Source organism: Coloeus monedula (genome assembly GCF_965178545.1).
Source record: "Coloeus monedula genome assembly, chromosome: 3".
Taxonomy (NCBI): Eukaryota; Metazoa; Chordata; class Aves; order Passeriformes; family Corvidae; genus Coloeus; species Coloeus monedula.
The window spans coordinates 25,101,204-25,119,463 of record NC_138783.1 but is presented as its reverse complement, the minus strand read 5'-3'; the positions used below and the strand labels follow the sequence as shown (position 1 = coordinate 25,119,463).

Below are 18,260 nucleotides of genomic sequence, written 5' to 3'. Positions count from 1 at the left end.
TGCAATGTTGCCTCCATACATCTCTCTGCTCAAAGTCACCAATTATAATGAAGAATAGTGGGAGGATGAAGAGTTTTAAAACTAATTGCAAAATAACTAATTGCAAAGAAAAGCTGTTTCTCAAACATAAAGAGTTTGCTTAGGTAATAATATTTCTTTCCAAGATCTAGAGATGTTCAGTCACCCCTAAATGAATTGAATCTCTGCTGCAGTATAATGTCTTGGCAAAGAGAAAGACATTTTCTCTTGATGACCTCTGAAGTAATGATAAGAGTCTCCAGTCTTGGTGGAGGAGATAACCTGAGAGTGATTCAGTCTGGTGGCCTCTGGAATCCCAAGGAGGCTTAAAGTTTATATGGAAATAGTGCATCTCACATTTATAGCCCAGCCAAGCAGGTGAGATCAGAACATTGTGTTTTAGCCATATAACAATCAAACTGTTAAAACATAACTTAGAACAGAACACTTAGACACAGATACTGAGATCTTGGGGCAGTCCCATCTCATAAAAAAACCCCAAACATTTAAATTTGCCTATAAACATTACTGTAAGGATATTTTAATTCAGAGGAAGGAAAAAGGTTCAGATCAAAGTTCTGCAGCAAAGGACCACAATTCAGATTTATAAAAACTTATGTAATTAAAACACTCTATGAGTGAATAAGTAGCAATATTTCTTCCTTCTTAATTTTTTTCTCAATATTGATTTCTTGCCAGAAAAAATACAAGTTTTCAGCTGTTTTTCTGTCAGAAGAGCCTCTGCCTACTTTCATAAATTCTCTCTGCCATTCTAAAGATATGTCTTTGGAAGGCATAGAGACTTGTATAATCCCCCAAGCCCTATTAATATCACTAAGAATGATATAAGTTTGATTCCAAAGAACCAAAGGGAATGACTAAAATGGCCTCAAAGCTGTTTTTCAGAGTCAAAATGGTCTACCTCATCTTCTTGGCACTAAAATGTGCTGCTGCCACAGAAGTGGTCCAGCTCCCACTGCTGCTGACTTCTTGCTGTCTCTCATTTTGTTGTCTCTCATTTTATTTGTGGTACAGGAGGAATAGGGGCTGATCTTTTAGTGACCCACACTGCTGAGAACACAGAGTTATGCAGGAATGCTACTCTGCTCATCAAACTATTGCATAACTTAGGGTCAGCTTTGACTGGAAGGTTTACAGAATGAACAGCAACAGCACACGGGAAGGTTCAGGTTCAGCAGCAGCATCACAATGTCCCCGCAAAATGTCTGATTCAGGTCTAACAGGAAAACAGATGTCCATCTACACAAAGAGGAGACAGGGAGAGAAAGAGGGAGATAATACCATGGAGAAGGAGAGAGAAAGAAATAGAGAAAGAGAAAAGAAGAGAAATAAAGGGAAGGAAAGAAGGAGAGAGGGAAGGAAGAAGAGGAGGAAACGATTTCACTGTACTACTCAGTCAGAGATGTATCTCCTGAACTTTGCAAGACACAATAATGTTTGAAATTAAAATCTTGAACCACCAAATGGAGGATTTAGCCCTCTCTTTCACAATTAATTCCTTGTCCACCCAAGTTCTACTTTTATGGAAAAAAAAGGGAAGCCAAGTCTCTTTTGGGTTTTAAAAAGACAATAGAATACAAATCCGTCCAGGAGAAGCAGAAAGTCACTGTCCTGAGCTATCCACTGAAGAAAATTAACTTTCCTAAAACAAACACCAGAGATATTAAATATCAGTACTTGTGATATCTGGACAGCAAAATTGCTATTTATTCTTTCCAATAAACGTAAACTGAGTCACTGGCACAGAACTAAGAATTTAAAACCAAATGATGTTCCACGTGGCAAAAGTAGCAAGTATCCCCTGTGCCACATCATCCAGATACCACCAGATGATCTGTGGTTCAGATGAAGAAGAAAATGGGAATGACTGAAAATGAGAATGAATGTGTTTCTTCTTGGCTTCCACCCTGACATGCACCTGAGCAAAAACCATGGTGGTTAAAGATCTTGTTCTGAATCTCAAAAAACTTCTGTGACATAAATTCCTTGCCCCTACTTTTTCAGTGAAGAGGGACATTGTCTTTTTCATAGAGGAGGAATCAGGTCATACCCCCTGGCAAATGAACATGAATCACAGGCCACATGACTCAAACGTGCTCTAAGAGAGAGAATTTTAGCATCCTGAAACTCCATGCTTAAAGCACTGAACAAGGAAACTTGTTGTGCCAGTGTGTTGATTTAAGACGCCAATCCTTTCACATTCATTATCCAAAAAAACCAGCAAAGGAGAGAGAGTAAAACATTACTCTTCCAACTTTTACCTTTTATATAGAAAAGCCAGGCACACTGGCCTGGCATCATTAGTTTTACTAGAATATCTGCTGGATAACATGCCAGATATGCATGCAGGTAAACATAAACACACATGCACACACAATACTGAACTTTGGGTTGGCAGCCAGGCTGTGGTAACCCATGTCCCCTGGGCACAAATCAACCATGAAGGAACAGGAAAAAGTCAGTGTAATGGTTAACCAGCTCAGTGGGCTGTTATTCATCACAAGCAGAGGAACAGCAGTGCAGGCGGCAATGCTGGTCACCTCTCCCTCTGGAATGCTACTGGATGCCTGGAATTAAATTCAGCACTGAAAAAAACCAGCAAATGTAGTGTCAACATAAGAAAGAAGCTGAATTTCCCCTCCAGGAGTTGTAATAAGGAGGATTTCTGCATGGAAGCAGAGATTTCCTGTGAAGCTTGATGTTGAAAGAATATGACAGATTCCAATACCAGTATTTATCAAATATGAATGCATAGGTTTTGGTAGGATTAATAAGGTTATTGGTATCAGATCTAGGCAATTATTCCCTATACAGCAGCAAGTGATCAACTCCTGTGGCAACTGGCCAAGTGTCAGCATTGGTAGCTGCAACCACGGCATCAGGACTGCAACAGATGGTTAAAGTGCATCCATTCAGGTGAAACACTAAACCAGGAGAATTCCTACACCCTATCGGGGAAGTGCTCTCAAATACTTTTAGACCTTTCAAAGTCTTTTACAGCAGTGTGCTAAAAGTGAACACACCACAACACCCACTGTATTTCTTCCAGTGCTTCTTCAGTAAGCATTTTGCAGAGAGGCAATACACTACTGCCTGGACTTGAGCTTGAAAAGACAAATTCCATCTGCTTTTTTCCTAGTTTTCAATGATTTAACTTCAGCAGCCATGGCAGAAATGAAAATCAAAAATTAAGGTTTATTTTTTTTATTTTTCAACAAAAGCATTGGGTTCTTTTTAAAGAAGACCTTGAAATAAATTGTTTAGCAAAAATGAACAAAAAAAGCAAATTCTTGCTTTCAATACTTTCCCTCTGAAAGGGTTTGCTCTGTGTGTGGATTATTCATTTACTTTAATTATTTTGAAGTGCTTCTGTTTGAGTGGGTAGGAGTTAAGTATCCACAACACCAAAGTAGGTCCTAGAATTAGTTGTTGTAAACAAAATGTTCTGCTGCAGTGGCCCAAATCGGCACAAGCAGTAAGCCTTGAGTATTTTGGCTTTTTCACAAAGAGTACTTCAGGAATATGGGACTGACAGATATGGGACCCAGATCTATGAGAATGTATTATGGGACTTACATTTTATGGACAGGTCATATCTTTCCGAAAATCAGGAACTTCAGCTGTTACTCTTTGTTGGATGTTTTCAGTCCAGATAGCTCTCTTGTTAATTAGCTACACACACTAAAAACAACAAGAAGAAAACAAGCCAGGAAAGTCCTAGGACAACTTCAGATGGAAGTGTTTGGACATAGTTATGTGCACACATCCACCGAGAGAAGAGGAGGAACTGAATGTGGGGAAAACACACAGGATTATCACTTCATAGTCAGTGCACACTGACTTGAACAAGGATTCCAAAACCAAACACATCTAACATTTAAATCCCAAGCTGCATATTCAGCGACACCCTTTCTCTCATGACTGTATGTACACTGAAAACCAAAACCCCAGCAGCTAAACATCTACAGCTTTGAGGAATTTCAGGTCTTGATCTCATGGCAAAGCTATCATCCAAATGTTCCACTGTATCCACAGGTTTCTACTACCACATTCTGATTTAAGGACATAAATGCAAGAAGACTAAAGAAGACCAAAGACAGAAGAAGCAGTTGAAATGAAGAGTTTACACTACCCACTCCCACACAGAATGCAAGATCTGATGTAGGCAACTGGAGAAACAGAGGACACCTCCTCTGGTACATCTCATTTCATAAGTCTCCCCATTTCCTAACTGCATTCCTGTGCTTTGCACAAACTTCCACATACGTTTATAGCTCCTCTGCACTGCTGCCCATAGCTACACCCAGTATTTACAGGTAAGCCTGCAGCCTTATTCCTCCATGGAGATAAACTAGAGAGGAAGGAAAATAGTATGAAGGAAAGTAGGAAACAATTCTGCATTTACTTGTCTGTAGTTGGTAGCTGTATCTTAGGAATAGTTGCTTTAAATTACAAATTTTTACTGAGGTTTGATTTAAAAATCTCTGCCAGTTTTGACATTCAGGTGAAAAGTATTGCTGCTGGCTCCAGAATAATTTGCATATCTTATCACTAAATAAAATATGTGAGGTGTGCACCAATCTGATGAAATTATAAACAAGAGTCCACACAAGTACGCATGCCTTCCTGTTTGATTTCTGTCCTGTTCACTCCTCTATAATAAATTATATGATCATCTCCATCTAGCTGGAGGTTTAACTGTGCATGTAAAGAGGAAAATGATAGCAGCCTATTCTTTTCCATACTTTACAGCTGAGAACCTGACAAAAATGCGATTTTGGGGAACAAGGAGAAAGCCGATTTTGCAACCATCTACCTTCTCTTTAATTGCTACAAAATTAGCGGAAAATCCCACATACGTATGTATTTTTAAATATAATTTCCCACCCTGGAAGTAAATAAATAAATGAAACTACACCTCTTTTACTACAAAGACAAATATACATGCCTAACTTTATGCCCTGCAATTAATCTCATGTATTTCAACAGGATTACTCATAATGCTGTAAGTGAAATACATGTGTAAATCCTTGCAGAATCATGGCCTGAATTGCCAACAGTTATATGGCACAATTAAATGCCTAGGTCTAAATGTCTCTGCAGAAAGATCAGAAAAAAACCCTTTAGGCATAACAAGTAACAAAATCTACTACACGGAGTGACTATGGGAGAAATAGCATTGAGGGTGTTGCCTTCCCTTGGGAAACTCACCTGTCACCAAATTCTTTCATGAATTCATCTTCTTCCTCTACCAGTTACCACCCACTTACCACTCTGCTCTCTACCATCAAATATCACTCTCCCTTTCCACACTTCCTCTGCTGCTATGTGAGGAAGGAGACAGGAGATGCATCTTACTTGTTCTTTTGCACAGTGAAGCAGGATGAGAGCACAGCCTGGCTCTCACATCACCTAGCACAGTAATAAAGAGCTCATGTGCTAATTAACAGACCTTGGGTGCACAACTTCCTCCTTAGCCTGCTGCAGAACCTTTCACACGCCAGTGTCTCACTGAAAATTATCTGGTAAATACTATGGGCAACCCTTAATCTATTACTGAAGTTCATTACAAGAAGCTGCTGATCAAAATGTATATAAACTGGGATACCTAAACTGCCCAGCCCTGCCTCCTGAGGAGTAGCCTACCAACAGCTTCCTTCTGCAAATACTCATGAATGGCGTATGAGAAGTTACTCATGATCAAGTTTTTTTCCTAAAATCCATGGCTTACACAAAAACTTTTGCTTGTAAATTAACTGAGTTGGAAATATTAACTAAAATGCCAGGAAAACAAAGTCAATCCCTTAAAAGTTCAAATGACTATTTGTCACAAACGTTTCACCTCTACTAATGAACTGCAAAACTGAATGATAGAAAATGCAAAAGTGTATTATGTTTAGCAGTTAACATTTTAATAAGGAGGAGATTAGCAATTTTTAATACCACCAGTGCTTTGTTATATACAGTAGCACAATAACTGAATATTTTAATTGCTAATTATTTAGACCTCATTCAGTTCTCACTCAGGCAAAACTCCCATTGAGGGACTCTTGCCTGAGAAAAGAGCTACAGGATTTGTTTTACTGTAATTTGAAAAAACTTTATCTATCATAAAAACGATCAAGTTATAGTGAGACAAAAATCATTAAATCCTTAGCAATATTAAATTCTACTGAAAGTCCCACTGACTCTCAACGCCAATGTTTTCATATTAAGTAAAATAGATAATTGCAGTTTACCAGTTGTAACTTACCTGTGTAATTTATGCCTAGATATGCTGGTGGCTCTTAAAGAGGTCTAATAATGTTTTGATTCCTCTTACCATATCCCTCCTTTTCTCCTGTGGGAAATCTCCGTTCAGATGTGATAAGGAAACAGCATTTCCAAACAATTATGATATCAAAACCTTCAGAAACACAAACATGAGCGTTTGCTTTTACCTTTAGACTTCGGCCTCCAAAAGGGTTAAGAGCAGCTCTCAACACTTCTTTCTTATGCTGCTGTAAAGAAAAGAAATGCATATGTTTAGGGATTTGCACACAAAAACCCCATGAGTTTCCATAACAGTCAAATAGCTGGTGTTCAGTGGGAGAAGTGGGTGGAATGCTGTACATGTATAAACATACAGCTATCTGAAGGAAGACAAAACAAAATCCTACACATTCACATGTAGTGCACAGGTGACAAACAAACTAAATGTACTAGCATTTCAAGCGTCATGTTACGCACATGCTTCAGAGAGGAAAGTTATACAGCTGGACACAAAATAATTAGGGAGCCATTTCTAAGACTCCATGCTTCAAAAAAGTAAATCTCATTTTCTTCTATTAAGTGTAGTTTCATTCCTCTTAGGGATAAAAGCAAATGCGTGTCACAACCAAAGTTTTGCCACCCATGTTTGTCATTCAAATGCATTAGGAAAAAGTTACAGCTAAGTTCTCTGACAGGTCAAAAGTCTGAGGAGTTTATTTTTTTGTTTTTAATGAAAAATGTGTATAACATTTTCACATTTTCAAATATAAATGGCTTTAATGACTAAAATGTTCAGAAAACCTCTCCACAGGCTGCATTGAGAAAAAAAAGAACTAAAAGCAGACTTGGTATCATATGCTGGTAACTACCAAAATGTTCAGAAGTGGCTGTCATACAGCCGAGGAAAGAGTAAGCATTTTGAAGACTGGAAGTAGGAGTTGGGCACGCTCCTTCACCAGTTCAGAATATGGTTTGGGACCAGATTGGCATAGTTTCTAATTCCTGTTATAAGAGGTTCACTTAGATTACAGTGCTCACATCAATTCCAGTCAGGCTTCCTCAATCCTCGCAGGACCAGTGAGATCCCCTTGTTCCCCTCAAGTGCTGACTTTCCACCTAAGAACCTGTGCCCAAAGCTAATGCCAGCTTGAGTATGGCAGGACTAACTAAGACTACTGGTATTAACAATATATTAAAAAAAATTATCCAAAAATACAATTTTAGATAAATTACTAAAATATTTTTAAATCATTAAATGGTTTATATATTATAAAAATAATCTATATATTTTGCTAGTGGAGGTTCTTCACAGCTAGCCATGAAGACATTTTAACTACTGGGACTACAGGTAAGAACAGATTACTTATCAGAAATATACTGATCTTTGGAGAACCTTTACTTATTTAGAAAGAAAGCACACAAAGTGTTGCCTACTCAAATAAAGAAGATATAACACCAGTAGACTTTCAGGTTTGGCGTTTTGTTTCCAAGCCTTGACTTCCCACCAGTTCCTGGCTACTACTCTGTTTCTTTCTCTGAGACATGCTCATAATTTCTTTTCAGATCTCGTCATTTTCCTCTTGTTTTCTGGGTGATTTCTACCTCTGGTCATTACAAACAAACAATGCCTCAGCAGCATCTGCAGAAATTTCCCTATGGTAATCCCCCAGCCTGGGTGCGTTGGTCCTGAGTGCAGTCAGCACAGTCTGCTGGATGGCAGCTTCCCCTGTTTTCAGGGAAGAAGGTTTATTTTGCTTGATCTAAGGCTGTGCAACAAATGCTTCATCTTTCCTAAGGTCTGCAGTTGCCTGAATAGAGACAGGCTCGCTGGACAGCAGCTGTTAGCACTTTCCAGCATTACACAAGGATGGTCTGGAACAGTCTGTCAGTTCTGCACAGACAATGAATAAAGCAAAGCAGAAGGCCTAGATATTGAGTAATGAGGATCAGATTTTGACCTTTAAATGCTGCTGGATGGATTGCACGAGGATATGTTTGATTCAAGCGATACTATTAGGTACAAAATTGTACTGTTTGCCTAATGTCTACTGTATCTACCAGCTGAACCACTCTGCTTGCTGGCACACTACGTGCTGCAGCAAGAGATGGCTCTGCTGAATGAGCCCAGTAAGAGAGGGTGGTACTGGGGAGCCTGGGAGAGCTGAAAAGCATGGAAAGAGCATGGGAAAATCTGATTGCAAGGTGCAAGAGAAAATTCTGTATTTTAAAACCCATTGATCAGTCAGATCACCAGCAGCGTTTAGACTTCTCAAGCTCTGCAAACGATTAAATCCAAGTCAAAAGCCTCAGTTTCTCTTCTCTGGCCCACTGGCATTTGAAATTTTGTACAACTACTCGTGATGACAAGCTGCCCTCTTGTCAGCTGTGATTTTTGCCAGAAAGTGCTGTACAAGAGTCTGTATAACTGCTACAGTTATTTTATTTTCGCAATCATTAATTGATCCTTTCTAAACATTTGAATGCCTGAGTTTAATTAGTGGCAACATTTCTGCTACAGTTTTTAAATCTATTTTTATACGTGATTTAAATTAATCAAGCCTTATACTTGAGATGGTAATTTGTTGGACCAAGACAGCTGTTTCCAGGCCATACACTTTGTTTTCAAATCCAACCTCCATGTTTAAACCTTTAGTGGTTTAACTTAGACCAACAGCTTATTGGTGATTCAAATTGTTATCACATCAAGTAACACCCTCAGAATCTGATGCATTTGTATGACATCAGTGGAGTGAAAAACTGCGCACACAACTCAGGAAACGACTTCGGTTTTTTCACTTTTACACGAAAGTTAACTCCATGTACTAAGCAAAGGTGAATACTTCACAGCATAGGCTCACTAGAGGCTTACTGGGCTCAAAGCTGCAAGTCTATCTCAGTCCTCAGAGAGGCTTGAGGTAGGTTATGGGGATTTCCTAGAAGAATGCGCTTTTCACAATGAAGTAAATGAGGTACATTTATTAACTCTGCTTTTTAAATATCTAATCAGAATGAGATCTACCACAAAACTAATTAATATAGAAATGGATAACTTAAACAGTCCTAAATGAAAAATGCCTCTTCCACTATGCTAATTGCTTGTACAGTAACAAGAGCATCCTGTACTGCTGAAAATGCAAACAAGAACTATACACACTTGTTCATTTCCTTATGTTGATGCCTTATAGGCTGCATGGACTTCTGACATTTGCTACTAATGCAAAAACACTGTTCAGTGACCTAGCATCAGATTAAGAGAAACCAAGATAAATACATTCCATTCAAGAAAATGTAATGAATGTGCCAATATTATTTACATTTTCTTCAAGATTATGGTGTGTGGGGGGAAATATTACAGGATGGTAACTCTTCTCTTTTTAAGATTCTACATTTAAGAACAAAATTAAAAGAGTAAGATAAATTATATTACCATCACTCCAGTTCAATTCCTTCCAAACATAATCATCATACATACAAACTAAACTCCAGCAGCAAGTGAATGAAAGAAATCACTTATTAATTTTAGTTTTATTAATGCTATAAATATAGGAGCCAAAAGGATCTCAGACATGATTCACTGTGAAAGTACACATTAATCTCTTGGTCTCTTTTGAGATTCAACCTGGCATGAAACTTGGGCAAAGTATATTCTCAGCAAAATGGACAGTGCATCCCAACAATGCTCTTAAAAAAAATAAGATTCGTGTGAGAATTTAATGTTTGTGGAAAAGTCTTATCTGGCAGACTTAGAGCTTGAAATGCCCTCATCTTCAGGGCAGCATTTCTAGCAGGAGAACAGATTGTCTCACACAGGCTCACCACTACCATGCAGCTTGGAACTGAGGGACCATGTTCAGTGGTCAGTTTTGTGGCTGGTTCAACCTTTCACTGGACTTACAACCACAGGGCAATTCTTACTGACTGTAATGTTTTTGTGATACTATTTTGGTCCACTGAGAACTAGAGTTGAGATCTCTTTAACTTTTCTCAAGAGTCAAGCTTGTCTGTCTGGGGGGGAAAAAAACAGAATATATCAAGTGACTAGCATTAAATTCCATGACGAAGACACTGTCTGAAGAATTTCTGAAGACAACTGCCCACAGCAGACCACTGACCTGGTCTGAAAGTGTAAGATAATGAACTGGACATGATTTGGCTTATTTGTGGGAAAGAAAGTTTTGTACATGTACAGAAAAAATTTAAAGAAACAACAGTGTTAACAGTTCCATTCTTCACACATGAAACAGTCTTTCAGGAAACAATTTAAGTTCCCTGTGCACTCCTAAAATCTATTTGAAAAATACTGCCTGCCCATATTTATCTCTGTGGAAGGCTTGGATTAACTGTCTAGGCTCAGGACACAATGATCTTTGAAGGCAACAGTCATGTGATGGAAAAAAGGGAGCATCTGTAATGCTGTCTGCGAGGTTCATATGCCTTAACTTCATGTACGTAAGTTTATTTAAACAGAAATCATCACCTGGAACATGAGAAGCAAATGGCATTTTTAATATCAGAGGTACTAGCAACGAGCCTGTGTATTTCTTCAAAAGGAAATACCAGTGCAGACAGTGAATTAAAACATGCCATGGTAACAGATGAAGACTTCAACTGTCAACAAAATCAGGCTATTAATTTTCACATAAACAGTCTTTTTAAATCCTTGATTTTTAATATACAGTCCAAAGATCACTCCTCACATTTCAGCAGCTTTTGTCTTTTAATGCCGATCCCTTCAACTGACTTTTCACACAGCCCTGTGCTTTGTCTCCCCTTTGGAAAAAGTGAGTGAAAATATCAAATGATATCTTATTCTGCCAAGACCAAAGGAACAGTTCAAACATTCAAAAATATTAGGCAGTGGCTTTACTTAAGGTAGGAAGAGAATGTGATTAGCAGTGGGCAGGGGAGGCAGGGGGGAACCAAACCCAAATCCAAACCTCTTCTCATTCTCTGTTTCAACCTATGCATAGGTCTGGACTATGTAAAACAACAAGCAAAAATTACTGGATGGAAAACACAGAATTATTTTGCTTCTCATCACATTCTCTTCTCAAGTGATGGACACTCAGATTCAAGAGGAGCCTGGGAAGCTTATTGGCCTGTTCATTGCCACTGAAAGCAGAGGTGCCCAGACTGATCCACTTGGACTAAACTGTTGCCTGCCACAGGATGCAGTCTCTCAATGGATGGTTCTAAATGTGTCTAGGAGAGCAACTCACGCTGCTGTGGCCTCTCTGTACCTCCTCAAAAGACAAGGATTTCAGACTGTACATCTGTCAGCTTACAACTTCTCCCCAGACCGTAGCTCACTCAAACAAGAAAACAGACACACAGTGTGTCTGTTACTGATCTTTTCCTTCAAATTTCTGTGCTATTTCTGAAATGGAACAAGGCTGGAACTTTCCTTTGACTGAGATGAACCAAATGTCACCTCATACCAAAGAGAGACTTCTCTGTCTCTGGTCACTGGAAATACAAAGTAAGAACCAAAGGTGCTGCTTTTGTCTGAAAAATCATTATCACCTTTAAAATTTAATTCCCTTAAATCACTAGAGATTAGTCTGGAGGAATGAAGAAGGGAACTGAGAGATGACAATTCTCCATTCTCTCCAGAGATTATGTGTCCCTACAGATTTTGTTTCCTGTGCAGTACTTAACTCCTTGATGCCTTTTCTATCATGATCTCTTCCTTGGGAGAAACTTCTTCAAATTTAAAAATCAGAACATGAGCCAAGTAAATAAAAATAAATAAATAAAGTTCAATGCCTATAAAAAGTACACAGACTAACCTGGTTAATTATTAACAAGTAAACATAACAAATTCTGAATTATTTACTTAATCTTTTTCAGCTACAAACCTCAGACTTTTAGAGCATGAAATACATGCTTTATTTTAGGACACAAACCAGGTATTTTATAAGGCTGTGGACTTTTTTTTTTGGAGTTGGAGCTGTTTTGAAGAATACACATTTCTTATTAACCCCCAAATACCTTCCTCTCACCAAACCATGCTGGAATTTTAAATACAGAAATAAGAGTTTTAGTATATAGATCCTGTATTCATGTGTTTGTTAGTGAATAGGATGGCTGTTTCTGAATTGCAGCTGAGCAAAAATAAGATTCTTGTGAGGCATATGCACCTTCCCCAGCTTCTGTACATCTGCTAGGAAGATGCTAGATGCAGAGGGAGAACCTGGTGAAAGCTCCAGACAGAAATTCTACAGCAAAGGATGAAATAGCCCCAGCACAATCACATTTTCTTTACTGAATAAAGCTACCCTGCTGAAGCAAACCTTATCTGTGCCACAAGCAAAAAAAGGTCATTGTCACCGGTCCCTGAGGTTCTGACGAGATGCTGCTCTAGGCCGGACCTCCAGCTGGGCCCATCTTTATGTTCTCCCTTCTGACACATTGTTCTGCCTAATGCAGTGCAGATGTGCACAGCCTTCCCAGGTGATATGCTGCAAATGAGGCAAGTTCAAAGTTCCTTGCTGGATAAAACAAGTGACATTTCTTTACCTGCTGAAGTTAGCACAGACCCTTTGAAGTCCCCAGCATTCAGCAGTGTAAAACAATGCCATCTCCTCCTCAGTAACCTCAGCCCATCATACAGTCACAACTTTTTGTCTGAATGGTAATATCATCATCATCATCACCATGGCAGAAACATGGCTGTGTATCTAGGAACTTTTCTTAACTAGCATTTCATTGAAATTATTCTGTAATATTGCCTTTGGAGCCCTGGAGTAATGAAGACATACCACAAAATCACAGAATGTGCTGAGTTGGAAGGGACATACAAGGATCATCAAAGTCCAACTCCTGGCCCTGCACAGGACACCCCAAGAATCACACCATGTGCCTGAGAGCATTGTTCAAATCCTTCCTGAACTCTGTCAGGTTTGGTGCTGTGACCACTTCCCTGGGGAGCTGCTCCAGTGCCAATTCACACAGTAATATTTCCTCAGCCTTGATACAAACGTGAAATCTGATAACATATTTACTAATCTACTCTTAATTGCTCTAATGGTCAAACATTGTTTGTTTTTCCCCCTGGTTTTAGATCTTAACAATTTTGTCAATATTTATGTACTATACTTTTTTTTTTTTTTGCCTACCAAAGCCTTGCAAAGGTGCAATTCAGGAGATGAGATAGTTAATCATAGAGTTGGCTTAGTCTCTAATTTAGGTGGCCTACTTATGTTAGCAACATTTTATTAGCACATTATGCTGTGTATTTAATATTTAGTACATTGTATGAGAATGGTTTACTGTGTACTGCTCACATAAATGACTTACAAATTCTATTTGACACATAGAGAAGAGTGTATAAGTAATACATGTATTTCTGAGTATACCTAATGCTACAGAAAATAAGGATAAGCAGAAGACATGTAGAGAAAACACTAAAATGTATCTTTGATGGACTTAAAGGCTAGCTTACAAACACTTCAGTAGACAAAAGGTGCAGCATTAGGGATATATGCACAATGCCCATCCCTTCTTTAACTTTTATTTCAAATCTTCCTCTGGAAGCCTCAGCTGAAGGAAAAGGATTTTCATTCAAAATTGCTGAAGTCTCACAATGGAAACAATTGCAACAAAACATACAGCAAATCCTTCCACAACCTTTTGTACTTTACTAGACCCAGAAGACAAAGTAGGATCTTTCTTTGAGTTTAGAAGTGCTTTCAGGACATTTTCCAAGAGGCAGATAAGTTAGCTATGTCCTCATGAATTATGCAGCCTTTCCAGTGTGTACTTACACAATGCTAGCTGGAAGCCCCTGGGAAGGATGCCCAGTGCATATGAGCAGCAGGTGGTACCAAAGGAGAATCGCTCAGCCAAAGCAGATCCAAGTTTTCCTTGGAGACCTGGAGAGCAGCTCTGAGCAGGGATCCCAGTTATCTGGTATAGCTGTAGCTATTTTGGTTATATTGGTGTTCAGAAATTACTGGAAAGGAGATTTTGACTTTAGTCCTTAGTGAGGAGGAAAAGTATACTGGTTTTCATGCTCCTTCTATTTACAAAGTGAATCAAAGCTACACCAGCAGACACCTGTAAGGGCCAGAAAGGGGAAAATCACAGAATCCTTCAGCCTGACATGAATCAGCCCTATGTCAAAACACCCATAAGCAGTCCTGGTGCAATTCTTACACTTGATCTCTAACTAGTAAAGCCTTCACATTTATCAGAAATATGTTTTTCTGGTATCAATGAACAGGTGAACGTAACAGAGTGAAGGAAGGATGATAACCTCCCAAGACAAGTGGTCTCCAGTTGACTCTGAAGCTCAAGATACTCCAGTTAAGAAACAAAAGGTCCTCAAAAGGCAAGAAAACTTGTTTGTAATCAGTTTCAGCTTTTCGTATTTCTTCTGCTGTGTAATTTGTCAATATATCTATCAATCCTTTCATAATAAGGTTGCTAAGACAGATGCTAAGACTTCAGTAAATACCAAATTTCTTTTCTGCAAAAATAGATGATCACAGCAAAAGCTTTTTTTTTTCTGCTGGTGAAGTATTTGCAGCATTATTACAAAGGACTCTTACTGTTTATTAAAATCCCTGACAAAATATCAGTTCCAAAGCTTTTCCTACTATCATCAGTCGATGTTTGTCAAGTGACATTCAAAACAATTTTATTTTTAAAAACAGAAACAAAACAAAATTGAGCCTATTTTCCCTTCTTTTTATTCTTGTACTTTACTGAATTTTTCAATATTACTCCAATACTTGTATAAGACTTACATGGCATACCTAAAATGCCTCACAATAGAAAAAATTAGTTCACATTTCCTCTAGGAAAAAAACCACAAAACAAAACAATCTACAAAACCTCTTAGAAAATGTATCTTTCCCCAGTTATATTCAGTGGGGAACATTAAAAATTCAATATTTGCCACTTTGCAATGACGTCTGGACACAAAACAGTTCCTTCATGCTGCAATAGGTTTCTCTAGTCTAAACATAAAGGGAATTAGAACAAAAATACACATTTGAAACAGTACTAAATGTGACAACCACAAAATATCTTCTATCCTGACAACACTCTTCCCCTTATTTTTTCCAGTCATTTCTACCATTCATTACAGATACAGTATTTATTTTTTATAAAGATTAATGTATAAAAACCAGTACATAGGAACCAAGTAACAAGAATGGGTCAAATTAAAAATTAATAATATCACAAAAATAACTATTATATTAATCAATATGAAGACTGAGATGTTCAGATCTGTAGCACATTTTTAGTTCTAACATTCATTCTGCTTTAAGGACATGAGGACAGCTGATTTTGTAAAAACCTTAGCTGAGATAACATCAATATATAGTATTTGGATTAAAACCGTGTTGGGAGCTATATTGCAAGCTAGCAGACATCTCCATTAAAAGAATGCATATATAAGGTTTGTACAGATTAAGATCTGAAGAAACAATCCAAAAGGGGCTCCTCTTTTATCTGAAAATTCACCAGCAAAACTGAAGGGATAGTTGTGGATCAAACTTAACTATGGTTTAATCTTATCAAAACCAGTAAGATTCAAGGATAAATTTAACTTACTGCTTATTACACAGCAGAGATTTTAAATTAAGAAAGATTTAGTTCAAATATTTTCCATAGTAAAATCTGTTTCTTGAAGTGATACCCCTCAAAACATGTGATCCACTTAATATTATTTTAATAGGACCTACACATATAACTTTCATCTATATTTTTCTCAAACATGCACTGTTCTTTCATTTAATACAGGTCAATGGATTAGGCAGGGTTTTGTCCTGTGATGTTAAAGGAGACGAACCAAAATTTCTGAAACACGTCATATAATACAACACTGTTTTCTGATAATAAATGATCTGTATTGCAGTAGAGTTTTGAGAGCACAGTGAGATTGATGTATTAGGCACTGTAGTGACACAGACTGGAAGACAGTCGTCACTAGAAAAAAACTTTTCAGACAAGCCAGCCAAAGGGTGAAAGAGCAGGAACTACTTTTTCAGATGAGTTGAGGCACACAGATTGGAGCTCCTCAGAAAATCTGTGACAGAGTACAGTGTTGAACTTTTATCTCAGGTTACACTCCACTGCTTTAACAACAAAGCCTTCCTTCCTCTCTATTAATTATACAGAGCAAAAAATCCCAGTATTACATCTACCCCATTAACTGAGCAATTCCAAGCATCATGCTACTTCACATTTGCATAAATCCAGTATCAAGAATCTCAAAGCACTTTAAAGCAAAGCCAAATAGAACTAGGTTATCCTCAATTTGCAAGTAGTGAAATAAAAACAGAGGCATTAAGGGTAAAGTCATCTCACCTGACTTTGGCCATCTAAAAAACACTGTGGCCTAGGCTGCTCCCTCCATCACTGGAACAAGGTGAGCATCTTAAGAGGGCAATTCTGTCTCTTCTCAGATACCTGGCTAAGTCAATCACCAAAGGAGTGTCATCCTTTCTTCTGCCTATTCCTTCCACCTAGCCTCGACGCTGAGACTAAATGCCTCATGTTTAGATGAGTGAGCTACAGATTTCTATTCCATCACAAAGTACTCCTCTATTCTCTTCCCTCTTTCCTATGAGGCAAAAAACCAGTGATGGGCCAAGGTTTGTGCTGACTAGTGAGCACACACATGTGGGAAGATAGGTGCCCACTGCCAGACCTGTGAGCATATTGACAAATTACACAAACAGAACTCACTGCTTCTGGGTGCCCAGATATTTACACATTTCCAGAGGTACTGGCAACCAAACAAATGGCCATAAGTCTCTAGGTCTAGCTGAGATTTGTGCTGCTCTAAGCCCAGAGTGCAAGCCCAGAAGGAATATCCACGATGCTGTCACAATATAAATAATGCTAATAAATAAAACTCACATCACAATGAGATTTTTTTTTTTTACAAGAAAGGTGATAAAAGTCTGCTATCAGACTTTGATCACAAGTCCTACTATTCAGAAAAGGAAATACTTCTGAATCCCAGTGAAAATGAATCTTTCTGTGGCTGAAATAACTTTTAAAAACCAGAAATTATTGTATAGTTTTCTCTGTCAACTCAAAGATCAGATTTCGGGATCCAAAAATGTTTGACTTTTCTATCGCAGATCTGCACGCATCAGAAAAATCTGGCACTACACTGCATGATAGGACCTTGAAGCTCTGAAGTAACTGTGAAGTGGCAGTTCAAATAGCTCTTCCAAAATGAAAACTGGTTAACACAAAATTAGAGTGATGCCTCCTCCAACATTAAAACAGACACTGGGAATGAAAAATTCGTTGTCTTCCCTCTCCCACAAAAGAATGACTTTGACTAACAGCTTCCATTCTATGCATAGAAAGTAAAGTAATGTATTTCAGTGTTTTTGCCAAATAAAGCCTGGGAAGGAGTTCTCTAAAGAAATCACAGGATGCCAATGGAGTTGACTGAAAAAATACCAGCACTTTCACTCAACCACTTTCAAAGTTCTAAAGGGAATGAGAATCAGACTTTGCAAATTCAAGCTTCTTCTCTTTCTTCAGTTCCTGGAACAAATCACTCAATCAGGTAAATGGAAAAGCACTGAAGTCTCGCTTTTGAACAAAGCACTGCTGTGTGGCAAATGGGCCTGAATCCTTCAGGCTCATCCCAAGCGGTACCGTTCCCAGTGAGCCAGTGCTAGGAACTCCAGCACCTCGCTCCTGCCTCCCTGTCTTGGCAGGTGCCTCTGTTCAAAATGAAAGCAAGGTGCTAACAGCAATGGTTATCTCTTATCAGCACAGAAGAATCGGCGTTTAATGCAGCAGCTAAAGAGCAACTCTCAGTGTTTCACGGCTCAGAGGCACAGGATGCAAAGGAGCTGCGCTCCGACCACAGATCCTGCCACTGGGAAGCACAGCAGCACCCGATCAGCTCATTTGTCAAAGAGCAGAAGGATCTTCCAGGGCAAGAGTAGTGGAATGGCCTTTCCTAGGAATAAATTTGCATCACAGAC

At 38.5% G+C, this 18,260-nt stretch overlaps 1 protein-coding gene across 2 annotated transcripts in view; it reads right to left on the bottom strand.

The window, feature by feature from the left end:
• ZBTB20 (zinc finger and BTB domain containing 20) overlaps window positions 1-18,260 on the bottom strand; it is a 444,236-nt gene that overhangs the window by 379,093 nt on the left and 46,883 nt on the right. For both annotated transcript variants that reach the window (XM_082279327.1, XM_082279328.1), the window contains exon 2: window positions 6,480-6,539. The gene's annotated coding sequence lies outside the window, so the exon portion shown is untranslated. The remainder of the gene's footprint in view (window positions 1-6,479; window positions 6,540-18,260) is intronic.